This window comes from Terrapene carolina, unplaced genomic scaffold, assembly GCF_002925995.2.
Source record: "Terrapene carolina triunguis isolate 2854851 unplaced genomic scaffold, T_m_triunguis-2.0 Scaffold85, whole genome shotgun sequence".
NCBI classification, from domain to species: domain Eukaryota; kingdom Metazoa; phylum Chordata; order Testudines; family Emydidae; genus Terrapene; species Terrapene triunguis.
The window spans coordinates 31,186,337-31,201,275 of record NW_020664436.1 but is presented as its reverse complement, the minus strand read 5'-3'; the positions used below and the strand labels follow the sequence as shown (position 1 = coordinate 31,201,275).

The window sequence follows — 14,939 nt, the reverse complement described above, 5'->3', positions numbered from 1 at the left end:
GTGTGCGTGTGTATTCAACAGCCAAGAAAAAAGGTGTGTGGGGTGGAGGGGTTGTTAGAGTTCTGATAGAAATCCCCCACACACACCCACATTAAAAGAATGTTTCCAATGAAGAAGGAAAAACCCACTGAAAAACATTCCAGAAGAATGAACCTCTTTTAAAATAAATCTAGTGTGGTGGCTCTTTAAAGACAAGAATCAAGCTAGCTGTGCAGGAGACAGATATTTTGGGGAGAGGGGGGTCTTTTTATTTCCCCCTCCTTTTAAAGTGCATCCAATATTGCCAACCAACTTAATTGATTGAAAAGTATCTGGAAAATAAAGCCCTTGAACTTGAATGCTTAGCAGCCTAACAATGTCACGTGTACTGCAAAGGCCACATATCTCACAAAATACCACAACATTTCACAAAGGAGGCTTAAGAGCTCCAGCTGAATAAAGCTTTCTCTGTGAAATATCTTTATGGATCTACAAAGCAGTTAAACCCTCTTTTTGGGGGGTGGGGGGGAATGTGTACATCTCTTATAGCGTGACAGCAACAAGTGTAACTACCACAGAGGCCTCATTAATAAGGGTTCTCCCTTATCAGTACAAGGAAAAAATAAATCCTCATTTCAGAAAAGGAAGCTAAACCACTAAATTTCAGCTGTTTGTTTTTAAATCCTAAGTATAGTTTAAAAAAACCCAAAACGTCTTACTAGGCTCTGGTTGCCTTGAAGGGCCAGATCCTGACCACATAAGCAACTGGCAGACCAGATCAGTGCCTAAATATACTAGTTAGGACTCTTTCTTAGCGGTAGTTTTAATTTTTTTAGCTAGTATATTATTATTTGCAGTGGTCTGTTCTGTAGCATGAGTATAACTCAAGGACAAATGAGTTATTTTTTTTAATAAAAGCAAACACTGAATCCTCTATTTCCAGCTTTTTTTAAATGAGTATTTCTCCACTCCCTAGAAGATGTTTGTATCTCCTCTATTCACCAGCTCCCCTTCATGCCCACAAATATTTCCAACTTTTTATTACCAGCATGTAGTGTCTAGCTGCCTTTTCATGTCTCCCACATCCTTATATTAGATTTTCTTTTTTCAGAGCTTTCACTCACTCGTGGTTTTTATAACCTGATCAATAGAAGGCAGTTGTACAAACAGCACTTTTTAATTTCCAGGGAGCTACATAAAGAGACTAAGGTGAGGGACAGCCATGGCTCAATCCAATATTATGTTTAATTTTACTTATTTTCAGTTTCTCATGAAAATTTAAGTACATCTCTTAAATTATATACAGCCGTTTCATTTGCTCTGCTTAAGCTTTCTGAAATAACTTTTGTCTAGATTTCCATCCAGAGGAATGTGAGATTTGTTCATCTGAGGCATATTGCTTCCTGATGCACTCAGGATGGGATGTTAGATTAGTCTGACACACCTCTTCTCTAGAGGGAAAAGCGCTGACTGCAGGCCTGAGCTAGCGAAGCAGAAGAAGGCTGTAGGAAATTGGGAAGAAACAAAAGAGCAGTCCAGGAGTCAACCCCCCTCCCCTGCCCCTGAAATGTTTGAACTACTAGGTGCAATTTCCTGCATTTCAGATCATTTAAAAATATTTCAAAACAAAATGTTGATTGGGAGGAGAAAAAGACATCTGTATTCTGTAGGAGTCTAATTTAGCAGTGTGGCAAGTTGGGCACCATTAAAACTCCAACTAAACCTCAGGGTCCTAAACACCATCCTATTTCACATACCAGATGTTCCAATTTTATAGGGACAGTCCCGATATGTGGGGCTTTGTCTCTTATAGGTGCTTGAACCCCCACCCCGTCCTGACTTTTCATGTGCTATCTGGTCACCCTATTCCATGTGAACAGACACATACAGGGCCTGACTTCTCAAAGGGGCTTGGGAGCTACAGCACCTTGGAAAAATCAGGCCCTCAGTGTTTCAAATTGAGGCACCAAAACTTAGAGAACAGGTCTGAAAATTTGGTTATATATTTGTAACAATAAATTGTATTTAAGGCACATCCTGCTTTCTGTTTGTTGAGCTCAGCAACTCAGACCTTAAGGCACTTGTATATTATAATCACCTCATTGTCTCAAAGGCAGGAGTTCCTTGCAAAGGTAATGGGATAAAAAGACCTTATCTATACTCTGAAAATGCTCCATTGCTGACAATGGGTGTAGCGGTGCTGAGCACACTGTGTCACCTTGTCTACCCTAAGAACATTTCTCAACCAGCTCTAGCATCACTGGAAGTCTGTTGGCTGCCAATGCTATTTTTGGTCCCAAACTGATCAGACTTGCTCTGAGCAGGGTTAGATGACACAGTGCTGAAAACTGTATACACTAGGGCTCCCTGTGTTACTAACACTGATTCAGCTGAACTGATATTAGCAATAAGAACAGCCATAGTGGGTCAGACCAAAGGTCCATCTAGCCCAGTATCCTGTCTTCCAACAGTGGCCAGTGCCAGGTGCTTCAGAGGAAATGAATAGCCCAGGTAATCATCAAGTGATCCATCCCCGTCACCCAGTCTCCGCTTCTGACAAACCGAGGCTAGGGACACCATCCCTGCCCATCCTGGCTAATAGCCATTGATGGACAGTGTCCTCCTTAAATTTATCTAGTTCTTCTTTGAACCCTGTTATAGTCTGGCAGACTTTTTTTTTTGTTTGTTTGTTTTTGTGTGTGTTTTTTTGCAAATGCTCCTAGTGCCAACAAGACCTGCAAGCACAGCCATTTGAGAAACGGGGGCTAAAAGAGCAGGCTTTAAGCTCGGCTGCTGAATGTGGTTTATCCTGGACTGCACTGGCAGCTAAACTGTGTCCAGTGCAGATACACCCATTGCTGACACCAGTTGTTAGCTACAGGTAATTTTCATAGTTTAGACAAGGCGCAAAACAATGCCAGATGACTTGGCACCACCTAAGCGGGTGGAGGCAATGTACCAGCCCAACATCCAGGGCCATTTGGCCTATCTGAAGGTAATGATTTTTGAGCGACAGGCCATGCACACATTCTTTACAAAGACTTCACTGTTATCGGGATAAGGGAAAGACACCGGGGCTGTGTCTACACAAGCCTTTTTTCTCTAAAGTTTCCAACTCTTGCTAGCACCAGTGCAGTGCTACTATCAGTAGCAATAGTGAGCAGGCTACAGTAGATGAGCGTTGTGTGATCTAATCCTGCCTAGATCTGGTGCATAAAATGCTGCTGCCTGCTTTTGTCTACACTAGAGTTCCTGCTCCTGCCACCAGTGTGGGGAAACGTGAGGAATAGTTTCTTAACCTAGCCCAGGCCAGAGATGCAGCAGTTGGAAGCAATACCCGAGAGAAATAGTAACCAGAGTAATAGTAGTTTGAACACAGACGGACGTTTTGCTGGAGCCCTGAAGTGTGGTTAACTATGTGTAAACTTTCACTGCTGCTTTTGCTCTTTTCTCCAACTTTGCTAAAGGCAAGAATAGGAACTGTGTACACTCTAGATAAAATTAGACTGGGAAAGAATATCCGAGGTCTATGTCCACTCATTTCTATCATTCTCCCAAAGTCCAGACTCTACTTCACTGTCTGGAAGCAGAGATATTAATGATATTTAAAAGTTGTACTCCTGTAGCTCCTTCCATCTAAGGTGCTCAAAACATTTTACCTACACTAAGCAGCTAAGCCTCATAACACGCCAGCAAGGGAGGGAGACGTTATTACTCCGAGTAAACGCAAGTCAGGCCTTGTCTACATTACTGGGGTAAATTGACGTAATTTATGCTACTCCAGCTATATAAATAATATAGCTGGAGTTGATGTAGCTTAAGTTAACTTACTGTGGTGTCTACACTGTGCTGCATTGATCGGAGACACTCTCCAGTTGACTTCCCTTACTCCTCTTGTTCCGGTGGAGTACCGGAGAGCGCTCTGCAGTTGATTTCGCAGGCCTTCATTAGACCCGCTAAATCTCCCCGATCTCAGCAACGTGGATCCCCCGGTAAGTGTAGACATAGCCATACACACAGCAGTCCGTGTCAGAGCTACAGGTAAAACCCAGTTTCTTGCTCTAAGCTGATGACTCCTCTTTCAATGTTTGGTCCTCACTGTGAGCTCTTGATCTCAATGAGACTAAAATGGGGAAGTGATTCCATAAGACTCTGTTTCAGTTCAGCATGAACAAAACTTGTAGTTACACAAAGTAACATTTGGAACTAAATCTCACTTGTCTTATCCTTTGTGATTTGTCTCAGTGAAGTCAATGGGATTACTTGTGTGAGACAGAAGAGCAGGAACTGACTCCTGACCTTCTCTTTAAACCTGCGTTGTTGTATCACAGGCTGTGAGTTTTCCCTCTGTAATTCTTTCTACCTTCAGAAGCACTTCGGAGGGTTTGTGCTTACATTATAACCGTATCTTCTTCATGTGGCTGTTGCACCTTACTTCTGTGCCTTACTTTGTTCTCGATCCCTTTCATTTGTTGTCGTTTAACTCTCTTTTATGTCTAAATTACTTTCTCCTGCTAATCTCAGAAGACTGAAGAGATTTCTTCCCTCCCCCCCTCCCCCCTGTATAGTGATTTGGAATAAAAGTCACATGCAGCATTTGCTAAGAAAAAATGGCCAAAGTTAAAATCAGTGATGGGATGTGTGTGTTCAGAAATTGGTAAGAAACGTCTATCATCAGGCAACAATAAGAATCGTGAAATATGCAGTGAAAGACATTTCTTTTTTTAGTGTGAACTTTGTCTCTTCACACATTTCAGTAAATACACAGCACAAGAGCAATAAATCCCCCAGCAGGAAAGCATGTTTGCAAAGAACACCTCAGGATGGCAACTATCTGCTTTTCCTAATGTAACTTCAAACCGAGGTTAAACATACAACTCAAACACTCAAGTAAGTTAGACAAAACTCCTTTATACTAGCAGGAGCTATCAACAAGAACAAACATGAAACTGATGAACAGCTCCGAAACTTAAATGAAACCAAAATTTGCTTTAAAATATATTCTAACATTTCCCTCCCATAAAATCAGGCTCTAATAAGAGAGAAGACACAGCCAATAAATAAAATACAGCTGAACCTCGGTGAAATTAACTTGTCTGTTAGGCCAATTGTAAGCAGGTGTCTATGACACTAGGAACTCCACTAGTATCATTTATATTTATATATTATTAAATGATACACATAGGAGTCTGTGCATAGCTAGGGAACCAATGTACAAGAAGAGCCTCAGAAGTCCCAGTTGCTTCTACATTAGCAACAGAGTAAAATCCCCAGATAGGTTCCATTACTTCCCTTCAAACCTCCCTAGGACTGAGGATACAGTGTCTCACATGTTGACGTTCAATGAAAACAGACAATAGACGGAAGTCTGGGGTTTTCTCTGCAATACATGGAGAGTTGCTGGGACACAGATTAGGCAAGAGATGAGGTTTATTCACTAACTGCAAATCTCTAAAGAGTTCCTTTTTTAGGGTAAAGGCTAGAAAACTGACTTGCATCCTGTAGATCTGTGCAGTTTGTCAGCTCCTCCAGGCCACCCATTTCCTGGGCCAGCAGACTCTGCCAAACCATGGGTGACTACGTGGGAATTTTCGGTCATATTTTTATGAATGGTGTGTATGGCAGTGACTGGGGAGAGGGTGCACAAGAGTTAAAAGGCTGTTCTTGGCGCAGAGCAGGAGCCAGGAGAGAGTTGGGTCAGGAACTGCCTGGGGTTGTATGAATGGGTTGTCAAGGACGGGCTGAAACCAATCCATAGCTAGGGGGGATCCAGAAATACAATGAGAACCCAGAGATGGAACAACTGACACGAACAATGGGAAGCTCCAGTAGGCGGAACCATGTGAACTCAGCATGGCTCGGCAGGAGAACAGTGGAGTAAAAGGTGGCTGGAGGCTGGGATAAGAGCTAGCCTTTGGTAGAGACAGAGCTCTCACTTGGGATTGGCAAACACGGAGGGCGAGAGCCAAAAATAGAGTCCACAGCATCTTGGCTGGGTGGAGTGCTGGCATGGCCAGTACGCATTAAGTCTTAACCTTTGCTTCCCTATACTAATCTAAGGACTTCCTGATGCTGTACTCCAGTTCACTAATAAATCCTATTCTGTTATGAAAAGGCAGCCTGGTGTCACTGCAAATACTTGTGGAGGTGCCCTGGTCCCTGAAGAGTGTAAATGCATCTGACCAGGAGTCTATCTCAGTTGGACTCACTGGGCAGAGCTCCCAGCATGAAACAGTAGTGCTGGAGCCCAAAGGCTCAGTCTCAGAGGCATTGAGGCTGCATGGCCTCCCCTTAAGGAAGAGTGGAACCCCATTAGAGGCTTGGCCCACTAAAGAGAATCCTCTAAGGGACTGTTTCAAAGTTGGGGCATAGCACAGATCTTATGGGTCTGTGACGCCCTGGGGGGCAGAATCCTGTGCGCTTTCAAATGTATTAAATGACCAGTGAGCTACGTATCCCAGGTTCTCCATGCCTTTTAACAATTACTAAAAACAAGCCATGCAAGAAAAACTAATCCAGAAGCAAATCTACCCCATGAATAAACCAACTAATCAATTACTGGCTGAAAATACCCCAGATACCAACCTTGAGGCATCGCCTTCTCAAAAGCCAGTGGGAGGAAATAGACTTTGCTCATGCAGATTAATAGAGTTGGGCTACTTTGGACCAAGGTGAGGGAATGAATTCCAATGCTGAGGGCCCCATGCAGAGAACACCTTGCCAACAACCCCTAGCCTTTCAAAGCAAGGTGGCGCCAGCCTTAAAGTTTCTCCTGCTAGCAGCTTCAGCAGCATTCCATAGAGAAGCAATTTCTCAAATAGCCAGGTCTCAACTCATTTAAGATTTTGTAGTTCAAACCTGTACCTTCAGATCCTGCTAGGAACACACAGGCAGCCAATGCTGCTCACAGAGCTCTGGTATTCTGTGCTCATGTGATACATTTTGCTTAATAATCAGCTAGCTGTGTTCTGCCCCAGCTTCAGTTTCCAAATAGATTTAATGTGTAACCCGTGTAAGCCTTGTCTGCCTAAAGAAAACTGCCATACTAATCACCGTGCAGTCCTTCAGGAGGCCTGTAACACCTTGGATCCATAATCGAAAATGCGCCCAACAGTGCACAGACACTACAAGCATTACCCTTGCCTGAAGCAACTCTAATCCAGGTAATGATTCCACCAGTCTCCTCCACAGAATTACCTGGGTGGCTGGAGGTCACTGGTGTAATAACCCCAACAGTGCAAATAACCCTCCTCCTACTGTGCCAAAGTGCTTAAATGGCCTGTCTGGTTTGCTTGATGCAGAGAGGTTAAATTGGCTGGAAGCAACTCTCCCACACAAATACCGGCATAAGCCAGAGAGCTCAACTGAGCATTCATTTTCACAGTGGCCAACATCTACTTTTTCATTCCAACTGATTCTAGCACTAGAATCTCTCAGAGGAGACTAGCCTACTAACTTGTTGCCATCTGGATGGAGGGTAACACACAGACTCTGGTACCCGCTGGTGGGGCAGAAGGTGACTGAAGGCCAGCTGAACCCAGTTCTATGCAATATATTACTGTATGATCTGGTGGACAAGTGACTGGCGGAGGTAGGCATCACTAGGATGTTTATTATGTAAGCAGAGTCAGGATGAGCTCTACCCTGACATCTGGTGGTGAATTATGGCGAGTGTGGAAAAGAACTCCAGGGGCTGATCTTGTTTGCATAGGAACACCCACTCGCCTGGCATGAAACACAGCAACTGAAAGTGGTTACTTTGGCTGGTGTGGGATCCCCAGTTTCTCTATTATTGGGGCAGGAAGAATAAAGTTTTGTTACCCTGATTCTGTGAATCAAGGCCAGTGGAACTGTTGTATGACAGAAGGACTGAGTGAGTCCTTCACCATTACCTAAGTAGCACTTGCTTGACAAGGGGCATGGGTTACAAAACCCAGTGAATGGAGAGAGGATGGGGACAGGTATTTGTACCTGATGGTATGGGCCCCCTCTGAGGGTTTCAAACACCGATTGCACCGCCTCCTCTCTCCACTGTTGAATGTCAGAGCTAACTTTGATTCCCTTAGGAGTCTAGTTACAGGCTGCTGAGCTGAATTCACTTTGGGCCAATGGTGCACCAGCACTGGGACTCCCCTACTATACTATGAGCTGAAATCGCTAAGAGCTGAAATCACAAAAGAGCTGATGTTATTAAGAGCTGAGATCACTGAGTGTTGTGTTAACTAGTGGGGGAGCTGAAGCTATATTGCTCAGCAGCTGGCGGAGCAATTTGTGGGGACGACTGGAGGAGCAGCGAGCGGTGCGGAGCCTTGCGGGGCCGGTTGGAGCGGCCCAAGGAACGGCGAGCAGAGCTGTTTGCGGGGACGGCTGGAACGGCTCACAGGTCGGTGAGCGGAGTGGAGCGGAGCAGCTTATAGAGCGGAGCAGTTCGTGGGATGGCAGGAAAGTGGACTGGCTCGTGGTAAAGGCTGCGGCGGAACCCCCACGGAGAAACAGACGGCTGGCCAGCCTCGGATCACGTAAGGTGCCCCTTAACACCCTGCGTGCCCCCCCCTTTTACTCTGGGGCTGCACTGACCAGGGACAGAGACTTTGGGGGTTGTTGGACTTTTGGGACTTTGGGTGGTTGCTGGACCCAAGAGACTTTGGGGGTGTTGGACTTTGGGGACTCTGGGTGATTTTTGGGTTGCTGGATTCAAGAACCAAAGGGAAAGGACACAGCCCAATTTGCTGGGGTGGGTTTTGCTCATGGTTTGTGTTATGAATCCTGTTTGTGGTGTTTTTCCAATTTTATGCTGATGTCGTTTACCTCATGTTATTAAACATTTTCTGCTACACTCAGACTCCGTGCTTGCGAGAGGGGAAGTATTGCCTCTTAGAGGTACCCAGGGGGGTGGTATGTAATTGTCCCAGGTCACTGGGTGGGGGCTCGAGCCGGTTTTGCATTGTGTTATTGAAACGGAACCCCTAGATACAGAACCCGGCCCTTGTTGCTGCCAACTTAGATGGGCAGAAGGGTTACAATTACAAATTATTTGTATAGCTCCGATCACAACCCCCTCCCACAATGAATTCCAGCTCCTGTCTTCCTGCCTGGAATTAGGCAGCATTCTAAGGGAGGACTTTTTGAAATGGGAGCATTTTTCCCTCCAATATTGTGTGTGAAAAAACAACAACAATGGAAACTACTTATCCCAAACAGATGAAGCATTCTTATTGTATCTGGCAAGGCACAGCCACCATGCAGGCATATCAGTGCTTCTACTTCCCCGCCATGCATACTGCACACCACAAAACGCTTCAACCCTATTCCTTTTTTTGGAATCTAATCTCTTGGTGACAGTAAACATGACTTGAGGGAGAGTCCAACACAGGAACATCAGCAGAAGTGAGAGTAGAATCAGGCCTGATGTCTTCAACAATTCAATGCGGAATACTTCTTCACATGAACTGTTGTGACACTGGCTTAGCTCTATATATTTATATTTCAAATGTATTTTCTCAGTTAGGATGATATTCTGTGCACAATCAGCTGAGGCCTTAACTATGGAAGTCATTCTGTGACTTACAGCCTGACGAAAAGCACACAGAATCAACAACACAGGGGTAAGTCTAGGTACAGATGCAGAACTAGCGATTAGTTGGACACCGTTAGTTTGACCCCATGTGTTTCAGACCCAGAAAACCTCCCATAGCCAAGTTGCCAAAAGACAAGCACACAGTTTGTCATGCTACTTTAACTGTAGAGAAACCTGCAGCTGCCTACAGCTCTCCCATCCATGTTTTCCTCAAGCCACATGGCTGGGGCCCATGGGAGCAATAGAACTAGTGTGCTCCTGCAGAGAGTGCTGCTAAGACCTGTTTTCCCCCTCTGTAGTGTTAAGCTCAGCATGCTTCTTCCTCATGGTCAGTGTGTGCTCTGAACTTCCTTTGAGCAGCATTGAGCTCACAGTACAGGGAGAGAGAATGGAGCTAAGCATCTTTCAAATAAAGCACTGCAGGACAAAACCTGACCAGGCATACCTGTCATACCGAAGACTCTCTCAACCCCATAAGGAAGGGGTTGAAGGCTTGAGAGATTTTTGCAGGGCAGATGGTAAGGGGGAAGAGGAAACAGAATGACGGGGTTAGTGGAAAGGGATGTGCTGCTCAGGTAGAAGACAGAGGAGGCTGGTAGAGTGTGGCAGACAAGAAGAGGGAGAAGATACAAAAGGGGAAAATGGGCCTGAGGGGAAAGGAGATGGGAGGAACAGTGAAATGTAAAGAGAATGAAGAGGAAAGCATGGTAATTGTGACCATGGCACGGGAAGGATGCAGGGAGATAGCAAGCATCACAAGTGAATCTGGAGAGGATTCACCATCTTTTCTTCTTCAACCAGCGGCCCTGGAACACTTCCCTCTTCCCCCCCCCCCCTTTTTTTTTTTCTAGTGGGGGAGCTGACGTCCGTGATCCCCAAACTTTTTACTTCACGTCTATCTTACCCCTGTCTGTGCCCCCTCTCCCCAGAGCTGGGGCCAGAACCGGGCCGTGGCTCCAGGGGGGAGGGGGAGGTAGACAGGTGTGAGGGGGCTGAAGCTGGGACCACAGCTGGGGCTGGGAGCAGAGCCCCGGGTGTGGGGCCAGCAGGTGGCGGCCAGGACCCTGCGCACGGGGCCAGCAGGTGAGACCCTGTGCAAAACCTGGGGGTGCTGCAGCACCCCCACATCCCTAGTTCCCGTGTCTATATCTTCAACCCTTAAAGCACAGAATATGGCTAGCAGAGCTCTAGTTGTGACATCTTTCAGTCAAGGTGACATCTCCTGTAATAGTTACAGTTCATGATCTCATACTTAAAAATGTGAGGATATCAGAAACTTGTAATGCATAAAGCTATTTCAAATAGGAGGTCAATATACCACTAGATGAGAGAGAGAGAGACTACATTATTTAATCATGTTTTGGTTTACAATATTTTGTATGATGTTAAAACGTCTAACACATGCTTTCAAAAATCAGCAAAGTTATGAATTATTCTGGTTGATTTTTTTTTTTTTTTTTTTTACCAGAGCCAAAGGTAGCTAGCTGCCTGGCCCATGATAATCTCATTCCTCACTAACCTATTCTCTCTCACACCCAAACTAAAGAACTGAGAAAGTAATAAGTGATACTTCAGATACACAGGCTGTGGGGGATAATAGCCTTCTCACTTACCTTCTAACCAGGGAGCCCAGTTAAAATAAATTCAGGCTGGATGCATGTGGAAAACTCAATTGCAGTCACAGCAGAGATGAGCCAAATCAGTGTTACTAGTGTAAAATCCTAATAAGAGCTAGATGTCAGTCAGAGAACATCACACATTTCCTTTGAGCATTATAAAGGGACCCCAAGGATACTGTAAATCTGCTGAGGCCCAGCAACCCAGCAAATACCTTTTATTCACATCCCCCATAGTGGACCAAAGAAGTTACTGAGGACCCACACTTAATGTTGCTTTTTAGCTAGATATAAAAAGCATCTCCCAGTGAGGCTGCAAGAGCTATTTAAGTCTCATCATCTCTAGATATACATATATGGGTCGATGCACCACTGTGTTACTCCAGCTGTAAGACATTTTAAATTTTGATGGAGTTACACTGGCATGCAAGTGGAGTAATATAGCACCGAGTCAGGCCCATACATGTGTGTCTGTATTCACTTACAAATGGCATCCTAGGGAATTGTTGAATGGGATTCTAAGGAGCTTTCTAGAGTCCCTTTAAATAGATTAGAAGAAAATAGCATTGAAATCCAGGTTAGAAAAGAAAAGACAAGGATATTTACCTCTTGAGCCTTCATAGTGTGGCAAAGCATCAAGCAGACACTTTGAAACATCAACACTTAGAATACTGACAGTTAGATTTGTGGTGACTGACCACCTGTATCCCAAAAAACGGGGGGGGAAACTGCTGATACAGAGCCGGTATATTGAGTGGATACACACCCCACTGGTCAGACAAAAGAAGAGATCTGCCAGTGCCACGGGTTTGCTATGGATAATACTATGTTGATTTATTAAAGGATGTGCTCCTCCAGCGAATTTTACTATATCATCATAAAACAACACTCCTGTCAAGTATATTAAGCTGAGTAATTTTGCTGGCTCTTTGCTGAGGCTGGGGGAAGTATATTTTGGTTGTTTAATGTTGGTTGGTAAACAAAAAAAAAAAGTTGTAATTCTAAACAAACCACCATCACTAACAACAAAAGTTGACGTCTGTCTTGTCCATTCAGAATGTGACATGTCATAGTACAGAGTCCCAATGTGCAAAGGGGAAATGCTGCAGTCACTTACAACAATGCCAATCCAGAGTAATCCCATTTACTTCAGTGTAATTAGACAGCTTGTCTCTCTCACCAACAGAAGTTGGTCCAATAAAAGATATACCTCATCCACCTTGTCTCACTAATATCCTGGGACCGACACCACAACAACACTGCAAACAACAATTGTAATTGACAGCAGTATTTGTTCCTTGTGTGTTTAAAGGTCAGAGCAGATTATCAGAGCTACTTGGTGTTTTGCCAGTGATTGGCTGCATGACCTTTGGCAAATCACTTGACCTCTGTGCCTCAGTTTCCTGATTTGAAAAATGGGGATAATAGCTATCTCATATGGGTGTTGTGAGGCTTAATTATTTTAGGTTTGGTAAAGCATTTCAGGATGCTCAGATGACAGGCACACCAGAAGTGCAGTATTATTAGGCTGTATATATGTTTAAACAAGTTGTTGAAAACATTTTAATTCCCCTTTGCAAATGAAACTTGCAGAGAGGGAGGGCAAGCATTGCTAACACTGCTTCACCACATACTGTCAAGTACTTATAAACCCTATTTATAGCTACAGTTAAGGATTCAGATATGGAAGTACTCCATTAAAAGCCCACATTAATGAGTCCTCTGAGAAAACCTCTCACGAAGCCTTTTGAGCTCATAACTACTCGCTCGTGCAGGGCTTCTTGCTTGTTAACATTCATAAAATATAAATACTGTGTACTAAACACCAGCACTTTGTAGATCACAATGACTTCTCTTGCCATCAACAACTTAAGTTATGCACTTGGGAGATGCACTGCTAGAACTCCACTGCATGTCATTCATCTCCAGTGGCATGTACAGTAACTCATTCCTATTTGGGAACCTTTCTTTTTATTTGGAAGCTGAGTGTCTCACTACTTGTTACTCATTAGGTCAGTATCCGTGAGTATAATTTCTGAGATAACAATCGAGCCTGTTAGTTGGGAGTAGCAGAGAAATTCTAGTTGCAGCTCCAGCTCAACATAGTGACCTCTGATTGTTAGAGCAAAATCTAACAGATTAAAAGCTTGTGCAGGAATTGAAGTAATGGGGAATATTTTCCATTGACACAAACTAGTTCATAAGAAGTGTCATTTGAGAGAAAAAAATTGCAATATGTGATATTTTTCATTTTTTAGTATTATTGTCTATTTATGGTCTGGTAGTTCTCATATTTACTCTCAAGATTTCACTTTTTAAACTTATGACATCAGCCCATATTTTTAAGACATTTTGATGTGGTATGTTTTACATGCAATTGCCACATGAAGAACACAATTATGAAAATAAATATCACTCAAGTTTGTTTACTAATGCTCCATAGTCTTTATGTAGCATTTTGTCATCCACAGATCTCAAAGGACTCTGCAGAGGTGGGTAAATTATCTTTGTTATATATTTTCCCATCTGTAAGATGGAGAAACAGAGTTAAAGAGAAGTAAAGGGACTGGCCCAAGGACACACACTGAGCCAATGGCAATACCAGGAATAGACCCAAGGGCAAATGGCTCCTAGACTGGTGCCCAATTAACCGCACCTTTCTACTTTTGTCTTCCTAGCCATTTTATTTCCTCTGTGCTGCAATCTCACTGGAGCAGTGGCCTCTTGAAAAAATATATATCACTATGTGAAGAATTGTTCTGCACCTAAATTAAAAAATAAAGACAACAATACACTTTTAACAGCCATAGGACTAAACCCTGCAGTTTTTACCCTGCAAAACAGTCATTGACTTCAATGGGAATGTTGCCTATGTTTTATTATTATGCAGGATTTACCCCATAGTTATTTTATAACATAGGATATTTTATAACAGTCATAAGAGGCTATTGAAAATATCAGGATTTTATAGTGGCTGCAAACTGCCTCACCTCATAAACTACTCAACTAATCATGAACTGAATGAAGATGTAGTGACACTGTATTTACCACAAAATGAATAAATGCCTGCTAAAATATAGTATCCAGACTGTATGTGAAGGAACATACAGGTTAGTTTGTAGTACAGGCAAAAAAGCAGTATTTTGGCACGCCCATCAAAATAGCTGTTACTCGCTCAACTCACACCAGATCCTTCCCGTGTCCTTTATTTTTTCAAAAGAGTATTCTTGTTTTTGCTCTGTCGCATTAGTCCTCATCTATGTCCCAGAATTCTTTGCACTGGCTGCAATGGTGCTTCAAAAAGAGGTGCCACAGGAGCCATTTCAGGTGGTTCTGAAGTGTACCTGAAACACAGAGGCACCCACCATAAATAGCTGACATAAACAGAGACAATCTATCTGCTGGGGAACCATATGGGCAAACGCTGTCTAGTCAGAAAACAACGGTACAGAGCTAGTGTATCATGGAATGACCACAGGCAGATGTGGATTTAAAGGCTCAATAGATGTGGAAGTTTGGGAGGATTTCTCCTAATGGAACTGAATGCAAAAGGCATAAAATTTCCAGTGATGGAGACTCCACCACAATCCTTGGAAAGTAGTTCCAATGAGTAATTACCCTCATTGTTAAAAATGTTCACCTATATTTCTGACCTGAATTTGTCTAGCTTCAACTTGCAGCCATTTTATCTTAAAATACCTTTGCTAGATTGAAGAGCCATCTATTACACTGCTCTACAGCCAAAATGCTTCTGAAATAAATGTAGT

General features: G+C 43.5%; 1 long non-coding RNA gene across 1 annotated transcript in view; it reads right to left on the bottom strand.

Annotated features, from left to right (window-relative positions):
• LOC112103127 overlaps positions 1 to 14,939 on the bottom strand; it is a 93,451-nt gene that overhangs the window by 28,683 nt on the left and 49,829 nt on the right. The window contains exon 2 of the long non-coding RNA XR_002907809.1: positions 14,357 to 14,516. This is a non-coding gene — a long non-coding RNA (uncharacterized LOC112103127). The remainder of the gene's footprint in view (positions 1 to 14,356; positions 14,517 to 14,939) is intronic.